This window comes from Equus asinus, chromosome 18, assembly GCF_041296235.1.
Source record: "Equus asinus isolate D_3611 breed Donkey chromosome 18, EquAss-T2T_v2, whole genome shotgun sequence".
Classification (NCBI taxonomy): Eukaryota; Metazoa; Chordata; class Mammalia; order Perissodactyla; family Equidae; genus Equus; species Equus asinus.
This window is the reverse complement of record NC_091807.1, coordinates 20,301,014-20,313,885: the sequence shown is the minus strand read 5'-3', so window position 1 is coordinate 20,313,885 and position 12,872 is coordinate 20,301,014.

Here is a 12,872-nt window from a genome sequence, read left to right as displayed (position 1 = left end):
GCCTTGAGCTAACATCTGGGCCAATCCTGCTCTATGTTTGTATATGGGTTGCTGCCACAGCATAGCTGACAAGTAGTGTAGGTCTGCATTCAAGATCCAAACCTGCAAACCTAGGCCGCTGAAGAGGAGCATGTGGAACTTAAACACTATGCTGTGTGTCCTGAAAAGTGAGTTTTAATACAAATTTAATTATTATCTATTATAACTAAAATAAAACATGTACTTTATATATGTCATAATAAAAATGAGATTATATTTTGAAAAATATAAAATTGTAGTGTCTGCCTTTTGTTTTTCTTGTCCTAATTGATGGTCCTGGATATTTGCAATGAGATAGGCTAAAGCATTAACTGTGGGTAGTGCCAGAATATTTCTCAGAGAACTCCCCTACAACTGTTTCCAAAATTCAATAATCTTGTAAATACACTAGTGAGATACTGGAAACTACTGGGTCTTGGTTATCCTAATACGGATTTTAAGTAGATCTGTCAAACAATTTTCCAAAGTGGTTGTAGCAATTTATACATCCATCAGTAATGGATATAAATCCCAGTGGCTCCATAATTTAGCTAACACTAAGTATTGTCAGTCTTTTTCATTTTAAACTTTCCAACTATTTCATGGAATTGCATTTGTAAAGATTAAAGAAGTTGAGCAACTTTTTAAATATAATATGCTTATTGGTCTTTTGGATGTCCAGTTTTGCAAAGTGCCCATTTAAGGCTTTTTAGCCTTATGTTTGTATTACTATGTAATCTTCTTTTATGTATATTACATACACATCCTTTTTCAGGTGTATATTTCACAAATATATCCTTTCACTCTGTTTCTTAGCTTTTTACTTTCTTATTGCTGTCTGTTCATAAACAGAATTTCTTAATTTCAAGGTAGTATAAATTACCATATTTTTCCTTTATAGTAAACACTTTGTCCCTCCTAAATAAGAAGTTTTTACCTACGATAATGTCATAAATGTATTCATTTGTTTTTTATTTTCCAGTAAAAGTCTTTATTTTCTTACAGTTTACGTTTACATCTACTAACTTAGCTAAATTGATTTTTTACTATCGTGTTACATAATGTTTAAGAATCATTTTTGTTCTATATGTAATTGACCAAGCACTATCTGTTGAAAGGCTATTCTTTCTCTACTGCACAGGAGAGCCGGCCACAGTTGTCATAAATTAGGTGACTATGCATGTGTGGATCTATTTCTGGACTCATTTTTATGTTTTCTTTTGGCCTACTTGTATATGTCTATAGTGATACCCAATAATAATCCTTAAATATCATCCCCAATTCATCTACCATCTCCATATATATCTCTTTTGCCTAATACAAGTTATTAATTTCATAATCCAACAGTATAGCCTTAATAAACTTAAAAGTAACACTTATGTAAGTATGGCTCAACAAGATCAAGAACCAGGCCAAGAAAAACACCAGAATTTTAAAAAATTATTTTATTGAGATTGGTTTATAACATTGTGTATATTTCAGGGGTGTGTATGTATTGGCTTCTGTATAGACTGCATCGTGTTCACCACCAAAAGTCTAGTTCCCTTCCATCACCATATAGATGTGCCCTTTTACTCTTTTCACCCTCCCCCAACTCCCTTCCCCTCTGGTAACCACTAATCTGTTCTCCTTATCCACGTGTTTTTTTATCTTCCACAGATGAGTGAAATCATATGGTATTTGTCTTTCTCTGTCTGACTTTTTTTGCTTAACATAATACCCTCAAGGTCCATCCATGTTGTCGCAAATGACATGATTTTGTCTTTTTTTAAGGATGAGTAGTATTCCATTGTGTGTATATGCACCACATTTTCTTTATCTATTCATCCATTGATGGGCACCTATCATGCTGCAGTGAACAAAGGGGTGCATATATCTTTTCAAATCAGTGCTTCCATGTTCTTTGGATAAATACCCAGTAGTGGGATAGCTGGATCATATGGTATTTTTATTTTAAGTTTTTTGAGAAACCTCTATGCTATTGTCCACAGTGGCTGTACCAGTTTGCAGTCCCACTGTGTGTATATTTTATAACCACAAGTTTAAGGATAATAATGAACTGAGACAATATCCATAAACATTATTAAATATATAAACCCAGAAGTCATAAATTTGGAAGTCCAAAGGACAATAAGAAAATAGATAAAAATGTACCTACAGACATATAATGATACTGAATATAAATTAAAGGGAATAACTTATTTTTAGTGATAATTAAATACAGAGACAACTATATATATACATATTTAATGTGAAAAACTTTTCATACAAATTCAGGACCAGAACTACATTATTGAATATGATAGTGAATTCAGAACATTGAGTATACATGTATACACGTACATACACAGCATATTACAAAAAAATGGAAAATATTATAATAAAATAATGATTAACAATAAAACCAAGTTAAGAACTATTTTTCAAAGTCCCCTAAATTTTCTTTGTACTTTGGAGTAAATCTAGACTTGGGAGCAGAACATCTTCCCAATGCCAGCCATATATGCTAAAGCACATGAAAATGCATGGGGTGGCGTACAGGAGAGGCTTAACTAAGCAGGGCTGGGTTGCTCTAAACAGGCACTTTTCCAGGAAAGATTCATTTTCAGGACTGGCCTGTGGCCAGCTCCAAGGCACCAAGCATAAAGCTCTTGAAATAATGTCTGATAAGAGCATTTTGTACACTTGAGGTTTTGGCCACAACGCACCAGTCTGACCCGATAAGTTATGCTGACAACGTTATTTACAGTGCATACCTGCTTTTTCTCTGGGGTCTAGAATCTGAATATCTGAGGTCAGTCTACTCACGTCCATAAAAATCCTGGACAAGGCTCAGGTGAGCTTCCATAGTCGGCAACATTTTGCATATGTTGTCACACATCCTTCTTGGAATAATTGACAATGTCCTATGAGACTCCATGTGAAGAGAACAGCTGGATCTCATACCTGGTTCCTCCCAGACTTCCTCCGTGCACCTCAGCTTTTCTCTTTCATGGTTTTAATCCATATATTTTTGCTGTAATAAACTATAATCATGAATACCATACCTTTTGTGTCCTGTGAATCTTTCTAGCTAATCACCTAGCCTGATGGTGGTCTTGAGGATCCCCTATATAAGGAGTGACAAAGAACTTCACTTGCCTATACTCAAGAAATAATGAAAATCAGTACACTGCATATATAAGTATTGAAGGAGAATTGAAGGGAAAAAAAAGAAAAGTTGATTTTGTGCAGTGGATTCAATTTCTCATTTCTGAGAATTTGACTCCTTAAATCATTATATTTCTGATTTAGTGTTCTTCCAGTCATACACCCCTTGATTTATGTTTACATGGTATCTATATTCATATGCTTGTTTATATTCCTCTTGACTTCTGTAACTATTTCTATGTTTCTGGATACACCTCCATATACAAATTGGAAGTTCTGGTTAGTACGATAAAGAAAATACAAAGAAATAAAAGTTAAAGGGATCAGAAAACAAGAAATGAAGCTATCATTATTTCCAGATGACATAATTGTGTACATAGAACAATCAAAGAAACCACAGATGCACTATTAGAATTCATAAGGGAGGGCCTGGTCTCATGGCCAAGTGGTTAAGCTCCCACACTCCACTTTGGTGGCCCAGGGTTTCGCTGGTTCAGATCTTGGGCATGGACATGGCACCACTCGTCAAGCCATGCTGAGGCAGCGTCCCACATAGCACAACCAGAAGGACCTACAACTAGACTATGTAACTATGTACTAGGGGGCTTTGGGGAGAAGAAGAAGAAAAAAAAAAGGAAGATTGGCAACAGCTGTTAGCTCAGGTGCCAAACTTTAAAAGAAAAAAGAATTCATAAAGGAATCTAGAAAGGTGATTGGGTACAAATCAATTTAAAAGACCTATTTTCATATATTAGTTATAACAATTATAAAATGAAATTCCCCCAATATTACAACTTGCAATAACATTAACCTTTACATTCACCTTTATCAAATATAAATGTAAAAAACTTGAGAACCTTATATAGCAAATTTCAATACATTGCTGAGAATACTTAAATAAATTCTCCAAAAATATGAAATATACTTTATTCATGGATTGACTGACTCAATATTATAAAAATATATTTTCTCCTCAGCTTCTTGTCTATATTCAATGCAGTCGCATTCAATATCTCAGCAGATTCTGATTGTAAAATTTAACAGAGATTATAAATTTTGTATGGAAATGAAAAGGATCAATAATAGAAAGGAAACCTGAAGTCAGAAAGGAAACAGGGTTGGAGAATATAGAGTATCAAAATAGCATGAGTTGCTAAAAATCTAGAATAATTACAGTAGTGTTATCACACTAACACCGTCTAGCACTGTCTAATGCACTGTCTAACAAGGATAGACAAAGAAAACAATTCATGAGAATGAAATAGAGGTACAAACAGAAACCCACAAATAAATGTTCGCCCAGCTTATGACACAAGCGATATTGCAGGAAAGGTTGAAACTTATAATTCTTTAGACAAATAACATTGGGTCAAATGAATATCTATATGGAAAGATATTAATCACAGCCCTACTGGACACCATATACCAAAATCAATTCTGGATGAATTACAGATCTTAACCTGAAAGTAAAACAATAAAACTCTTGTCAAAAAGATGCCAAGAAAAAGGTGAAAAGAAAATCTAAAAAGTTAGACAAGATATTCACAGTACGTATAAAATGAAGGGTATGTATCAAGATTACATAGATATTATAAAAATCAATAAGAAAGAGGCATGCAATCCACTAGAAAAATGGCCAAAGCTTCTAAAGTTTCCTTCACAAAAGTGTACAAAAGGCCAATAAAAATATCAGAAGATGTTCAACTACATTATCCAACAGAGTTTATGCAAATTAAGGCCACCATAAAATATTGCTACACATATTCCAGAGGGACTATGCTGAGTGAAATAAGCCGGACACAGAAGAATAAATACTGCATGATTTCACTTGTATGAGATACCTAAAATAGTCAAACTCATAGGAGACTAGAACAGTGGTTACCAAGGGCCAGAGGGAAGGGGGAAATAGGAGTTGTTGTTCGATTGGTATAAAGTTTCAGGTACGCAAGATGAACTAGTTCTATAGACCTGCTGCACAGCCAGGTGCCTAAAGTCAACAAGACCGTATTACACACTTAAAAACTGGCTAAGAGGGTAGATCCCGTGTCATACCCTTACCGCACACACACACTCTCACAACAAACAAAAGGACGGGAAACTTTTGTAAATGATAGATATGTCTATTACCTTGATCGTGGTGATGGTTTCAAGGGTGTTTGCGCATGTGCCAACTCATCAAACTGTATGCACTAAATATGTGCAGTTTTTGGTCTATCAATTACACCTCAATAAAGCTGTTTTAACAAAAATAGAAAAGAAAGGCCGTGAGTTGAAGAGGATTTTGAACAACTGTAATTGTCCTATATTGTTTTGGGGATATAAATTTCTAAATTACTTTGAAACATTCTTTATGTCTGCTAATACTGAACGAAATGTATCCTATATCACAATTCCATTCTTATTTACATGTACACCAGAACTCGACCACGTCATCACCAGAAGTCATCAGCGATAATGTTCATAGCAACAAAATTTATAGCAATAAAAACTGAACATAATGCAATGTTCTTTTATGATAGAATAGCAAATACATTGTAGTATATCCCACACTAGAATTCTGTACAGAGACGAGAGCCTAGTAAATCACATATAAAATCATGGAGCAAAAGAAGCGTGACACAAAAGTATAAGTATATTGATTCTATTTACTAAGTAAAACTAATTTATGATACTGGTTACAATTTGAGTTTTGTAAGAATTCAAGAGAGTGGTTACAATTTGAGGAGATAGTGGAAAGTGATGACTGTCATTTAAATATTCTGTTTCTAAATATGAATACTATTTGGAAATTCATTGAATGGAACGAAGATTTATTCTGAAATAAAAAACAGTAAAGTTTTCTGGAAGATAACATAGCAGACATCTTCTCAATCTTAAATGCATGATTTTTTTTTGCATAAAGTATTAATTGAAAGGAAACAGAAATTTGTTGAATGTACTTAGTTAAATTCATCAGTTTTACCAAAAGAGTTCATTATTAGAGGGCAACAAGAACCACTTTTGTGGCAGAAAATATTCACAGTACATATATCCAGCATAACACACATATTTGTGAAAAATAATAAATTTTTTAAAAAGGTAGAATCATTAATAAAAAATGAGCAAAAGACTTGAATAGGCATTTCAAAAGAGAGCATATGCAAAAGACCAATAAACACACAAACAGATGCTCAAACATTTTGGTAACCAGGGAAAAGCAAATAAAAACATTGTGGGATAATGCCATACATTTAGCAGAATGATTTTTAAAAATCTGACAAATCTGAAACCATCCAATCATGCAACAGGTGTACATCAATGGGTGCTCTTGCAGGCTTCCTGTATATTGATATCCTCACTTTGGAAAAGCTGGCAATATCTACTAGATCTTTACATGCAGACTCCGCTGATGGTCAGTTGCATCTCTGATTCTATACCTATGGAAACATGTGTGTTTCTTTGCTGTTAGTGGTGTATGAGGCTCTGCTGAAGAAAAGACCAGTGTACCCGAAAACAGCAGTAGATAACCAAATGAACCACAAAGAAAAACAGACTAAAAAAAATAAACAGAATAATAGCAAACAGTAACAATCAGGGCGTTCAGTTGAACTTTGTGGGAGGAATAAATATAAGCACAACTATTCTACCTTCCCAGAAGTAGAAGTACAAATTTCTTTCTTGTCTTTTGAACCAACTGTATGTAAGCTGCAGTCTTCATGACACATCTTTAAATAATTCAACATGAATTTTATAACAATGAGAATATTCTCCTGTACCATTTCCACATTGAGAAACTTGCCATTAATTTTCTTATATCATACATATATCATATCATCATATATACAGTCATATCATCGAATATACAGTTATATTTGTATCTCCAAATTGTCTCAACGATGCCTTCATTTTTTTGGGTTTTAATTTAGCATCCATCAAGATTCATGCATTGCAATTGATATTTATTTATCTTTGATTTCTTTTTTTTTTTTTTGAGGAAGATTAGCCCTGAGCTAACATCTGTGGCCAATCCTCCTCTTTTTGCTGAGGAAGACTGGCCCCAAGCTAACATCTGTGCCCATCTTCCTCTATTTTAAGTGGGATGCCTGCCACAGCCTAGCTTGACAAGCAGTGCAGAAGTCTGTACCTGGGATCCGAACTGGCGGACCCCGGGCCATGGAAGCCGAATGTGCAAACTTAACCGCTGCACCACCATAAAGGACGGCTGCTCTGATTTCTTTTAAACCAGAATAATCCCCTATTCCCACCTCTGCCACTTACTTTCTTTAATTGCTGATTTGCATGACATATACTCTTGAGAAATGCCCAGATCAATTTCATTATAGATCAGTCTACATTATGGATTTTACTGATTATCGCCATGCAGGACAAACATTTTGGGGGGTGAGTGGAGAGTAGGGGGGTAAGAATGCCACTTATGTGATTGATGTTGTGTGTTTATATTTGTATCATATTAGGAGACACACAATGTGACAGTGTCTCACTACTTATATGCTTCATCACTCGATTAAGGTGGCTACTGTCACATCTGTCCATTGTAAAGGTATATCTTTTTGTATATCCTACACTTTTTCATACTAGTCAGTAGTCTTTAGAGTGATGCTTTGAAATTATTAGATGATGTTTCTATGTTGCATGTAACTTCCTAACTCTCATTAGAGTGACATTGTAACAGACAAAAGATCTTTTCATTTGGCTCCTATAGCTGCTGAAGTGAAACCACCTGATCTTTTCCACTTTTTCTCAGAGACATCTTCATCCTCAACTTGTCTAAATTAAATGTTTTCTTCCCTCCTTCCACCTAAATATGCTCCTCTTTCTGTATTTCTTTTTAAATTTTATTTCACCATTATTGATGAAAACAAAGATTTTTAGAAACAATGCTTCAAATGAAATTTAGACTTTTTATCTGGCCTGTATGGTCCTGCATGATTTGGTCCCTGCTTCTTTCTCCTGTTAAGCTTCTACCTCTGATATTAGCTCACTCACCTCGGCTGCCCTCCTCTCTGTACAGTACCTGAAGCACTGCAAACTCTTCGCTTTGAACTCACATGCTTTCACTGTGGCTGAGATCCATGTTGCCTGGCAATTTCACGATTGTCTCTTTTCTCAAGTCTTTTTATTTCTGTCTTACATTTTTTTTATGTGTGACTATGAGTTCCCAAAAGAAGTAATCCCATAAAAACAGACGCTGTGCCAGTTAAATTTAGTTTTTTATTGCGGTGTTCCCAGCTCCTAGCACACCCGATGGACTTAGAATGCAGTCATTATGTATTTGGTGAATTAATGAATAAATGAATTAATGAATCTTTGACTTCTTTTCTCATAGTAATACCGTGCTACTGATTAAAAGCTATAGTTTGCTAAAGAACAAAGAATTCTGTATTCCGATTTGTAGTAGAATGTTGATTTTTGATAAAGCAGTTTTTCTATAAAGAATTCTTTATCAAAAAATCTCATCATCTCTTGCTTATTGTATGATATGATTCCAATATAATAGTCATTGATAACTGAATGCAGCCCATGACTAAATGATAAAAATGTAATTTAATTATTTGCTTAAATTAGTGTTAGTTAAGTATTTGATCATTAATTTGATTTTAGAAAGACAATCACTCCACATATAGTGCTTATTGTATATGGCTTACGAATTTTGTATTGAAGATATTCTATAAAAACAAAATTATGTAAAATTATATTTATTATTATATAATATAAACAGAACGAACACATACACACATGCACACACAAGGGCAAAAAAGTAGAGCTGAAAAAGATCCATAATTTATCAGAGAACTCAATATAGATGTAAACTGATTCCTTGAAAATATTTTCCTCTTTGTTTCTTTTTTCCCCCAAACATATCCTCCTTAATTACCTTCAAAATATTTTCCTTTGAAGGATTAATTGAATGTTTAATGCTGTTTAATTATCTATTATTATACTATAGCTATTTCTAATTTCTACCAATATGCAAAAAATTTAAATGTATTTCTTCATTTAAAATAATAGTCTAAATATAGCATTTGTAAATTTAATGGTCTCTAAAAATTAGTGACTACATTCTTTGCAGAAGTCTCCAGTTTGATCTTGACTGGCTTCTTAAGACATGAAGATATTGAGATAATATTTTATTATTTTCTACAGCCATATCTACACTCCTCACCATCTATATTTTTGTTACAAAAGTGCTCAAACTTATAAGGTGGAAGCAATAAAATATAAATTGGCTAATAATAATTTTTTAATAATCAAGTAATTTTGATAATTATTTCCTCGAGTTGGTTAATTGTAAGCTGTTCAGCCATTAGCTTCCCTTGATCTATGGTTTGTGAGAATCCTGGCAGGTGAAATATTACCCTTGAGCAATCCCATTAACCACTAGGTGGTAGTATATCCTTTCTTATTTTGTAAAAAAGAGTCAATTTCAATTTATTCTTTAAAATTTTTAGTTGTAAAGAATAAAATTACTTGCAAAAACAAGTTTCGTACTGTTTTATGTTTGTTATTTCATCTTTTGACTTGTTTTTTTTCTATAATATTTTTCTATTTTCTATTATATGTTTCCTGCTTATGAAGAGTGTAGGAAACTGCATTTATAATGCAAAAATTTTATTGTTCAGGGTTTTATTATTTAGATAACATAACTATATAAAGATATAGACATACGTATATATAAATGTTTCTTAATTCACAAAAATTATAAATTTGGGCACTTTTGATATTACATATCAAAATATTATTTACTTTGTTCCAGTCTATATTTTAGATATTTGTTTTATCTTACAAGTAAAAAGATCTCTTCATCCAAAAAAAGACATAAATAGACTTGTTTTACTGTAGATACTGTTCTTAATAAATAGGTATTCGATACATCAGTACTTTGAGGAAAGTAGAAAAGTCAGCTAAAAATAACGCATTGTTTCAGTGATGATATCACTGAGTAACTAATTCTTATCCTTGGCCCTTTTCCCAAAATAAGCTGTTGTAAGCCCTTCAGTAAGGAAGGCCAGATTAACTGCAGGTTGTTTTCAACATTTATGGAAACAATGTCAATTTGATATAGACATCTGCTTGAAAGTATTACTTCTTACAATTGCTAGATTTATCTATAAAATAAGATTAATTGATTATGAAGTGTTGCAAGAAAATAGGGTATTGGAACTTCACAAATGCTACTATCTTTGGGGTTGCAGTTAGGATAACATGTCTGGAGGGGTACTGTAAAATGCCTCGCAATAAAGATAATCATTGACATGGAAGTCAAATTTCTAAAAATATATTTCAAAGTATATTTATGAAAGTGAAAAAATTTAGCTACAAAAATGTTAATCACAATATTATTCATAGTAGTGAAAAATTTGCCTATATATACAACATTATGGAATTTTAAAAATCATTAATGATAAGTCACGTAATGGAAAATTAAACTATTAAACCTGTTGCTATATTAATTTGCACAGAAATTTATAGAATATTAATTTACATAGAAAAAACAAATGGTATGTTCTTTAGTCGAAAGACACGTAAAATGTAAAAATATTAGATTATGAACTCATATATGTGAGAACAATTCTTAATCTTGTTCTAGGCTTGTTCCATATTTATATTTGCATGTATACTTTATAACTCACTTTAATTATACTTTTACTTTAAAATACAAAAACTTTGTACAAAGGCTAAATATTGCATGTTTCTGCAGAATTGGATTGGAGAAGAGATCCATATTTATAATTCTATACTTGCTAATTTCTTTACATTAGACATATAAACTTGCATAAGATTAATAATATATTCATTATTCAACGAATATAAAAAGTTTCTTGCCATTTCTTTAATACAGAGTAAATGCAACGGTATAAACAATAAATACCCATCAAATGCTAGCTGTAAAACAGTTCACAAAGTTTTTTCACTTGAATTTAATCATACAAACATGTGAAGAACGACTTACGTGACAACTGTGATAACTTGTCTGGTCTTTGAGGACCTCATTGACTGATGAGTAGGAATTAGCTCCCCTGGGGAATACCTACAGGAATTTGCCTTCAGATAATTTGATATGATGAATTATTGAACAAGAACCTTACTTGAATAAATATAGTAATACTGAAAGTTTTCCTATAGTAATAAAATATATACGCATATTAATTTAATTAATATTGTATAAGGAATAATGCATTTCTTCAAATCATTATCAATGCTGATTTGCATTTTAAATTATACAGAAAATATAAAACTTTCAATCAATATGCATATTCAAATCAGAAATCCAAAATGTATCTAATTAAACTGAATCTATTAAATCCATTGCACATAGAAGCAGTTGTTTAGATGTACATTATTGTGTTTTGATTGTCTTTTAATCACATTAAGGAGTTCTTATTAAGCTCCCTTTGATTATAAAACACAAAACAAAATTCTAATTTATTTTTCATTTATTATATTTACAATACAAAGTTCTCAAAGTATATAGTTTTCTGTAGCCTCAATTTGGATGCTAGCTTTTCATCAGAAATACTAGATTAGTATTTAAATGTCTTAACATTTACAGTAGAGAAAAGATTCATTTATCCATGTTTTTCCAAGAATACTAAAATGTGTGAATATAAGTTTTTACAAACTTCTGTACCAATATATAATATTAATAACATTGATTTCAATATAAATCAATGTTCACATCATTCAGCGACAAAGGAGTCTTTTTTTCTTCTTTCCTTCCCTTCTTAATAATTTTTTAAGTGCACAATACAGTATTGTTAACTAGAGGCACCATATTGTACAGCAGGTCTCTAGAATCTGTTTGCTATGCACTGAATGTTTGTTTCCCCATAAATTTATGTTTAGGCCTTAAACTCCCATATGATGGTATTTGGAGGAAGGGCCTGTGGGAGGTAATTAGGTCGTGAGGTGGAGCCCCCATGAAGGAGATTAGTGCCCTTATAAGAAGACATGAGAGATGGTCTCTCTCTGCCACGTGAGGACACAGCAGGAAGGCAGCTGTCTGCGGCCAGGAGGAGGGTTTTCACCAGCAACTGAATCCGCCAGCACCTTGGTCTTTGACTTGTCAGCCTCCAGAATGGTGAGGAATACATTTCTGCTGTTTCAGCCTCCTAGTCTATGGTATTTTGTAATGGCAGCCAAAGCTGACTAAGACCTTACTCATCTTGTATAACAGAAACTTTATACCTGTTGAATAGCAACTCCATCGTACCCCCTCCACCCAGCCCCTGACGACCGCCATTCTACTTCATGTGTTTTTAGTTTATCTTATCAGGGTTTTATTAAATGTTTATACTTTAGCTGAAATATCTTGTTACATTTATCTCTAAGCATTTTGTGTTTTGGTTACTGTTATAAATGATAAATGCTTTTGAAATTTTTAATTTTCAATCCCTTGCTCCTGAAATATGGACAAGTGATTGATATGAATTATTGACCCTGTATTCTGCAAAGTACTAGACTGACTTACTAGTTCTAGTAGTGTTTTTGTAGCTTATTGGATTTTTTAAAATAAGTAATTCTCTATCTGCAAATGAAGACAGTTCTATTTCTTTTCAATCTTTTTGTCTTTAGTTTTTCTTGCTTCATTGTTCTGGCTGGACTTCTGGTACACTGCATACTTGTCATCTCAGTATTCATAAGGAAACTGATCCAACCCTCATGATTAATTATAATTTGTGCTAGTATAGTTCTGCTGGCAATAC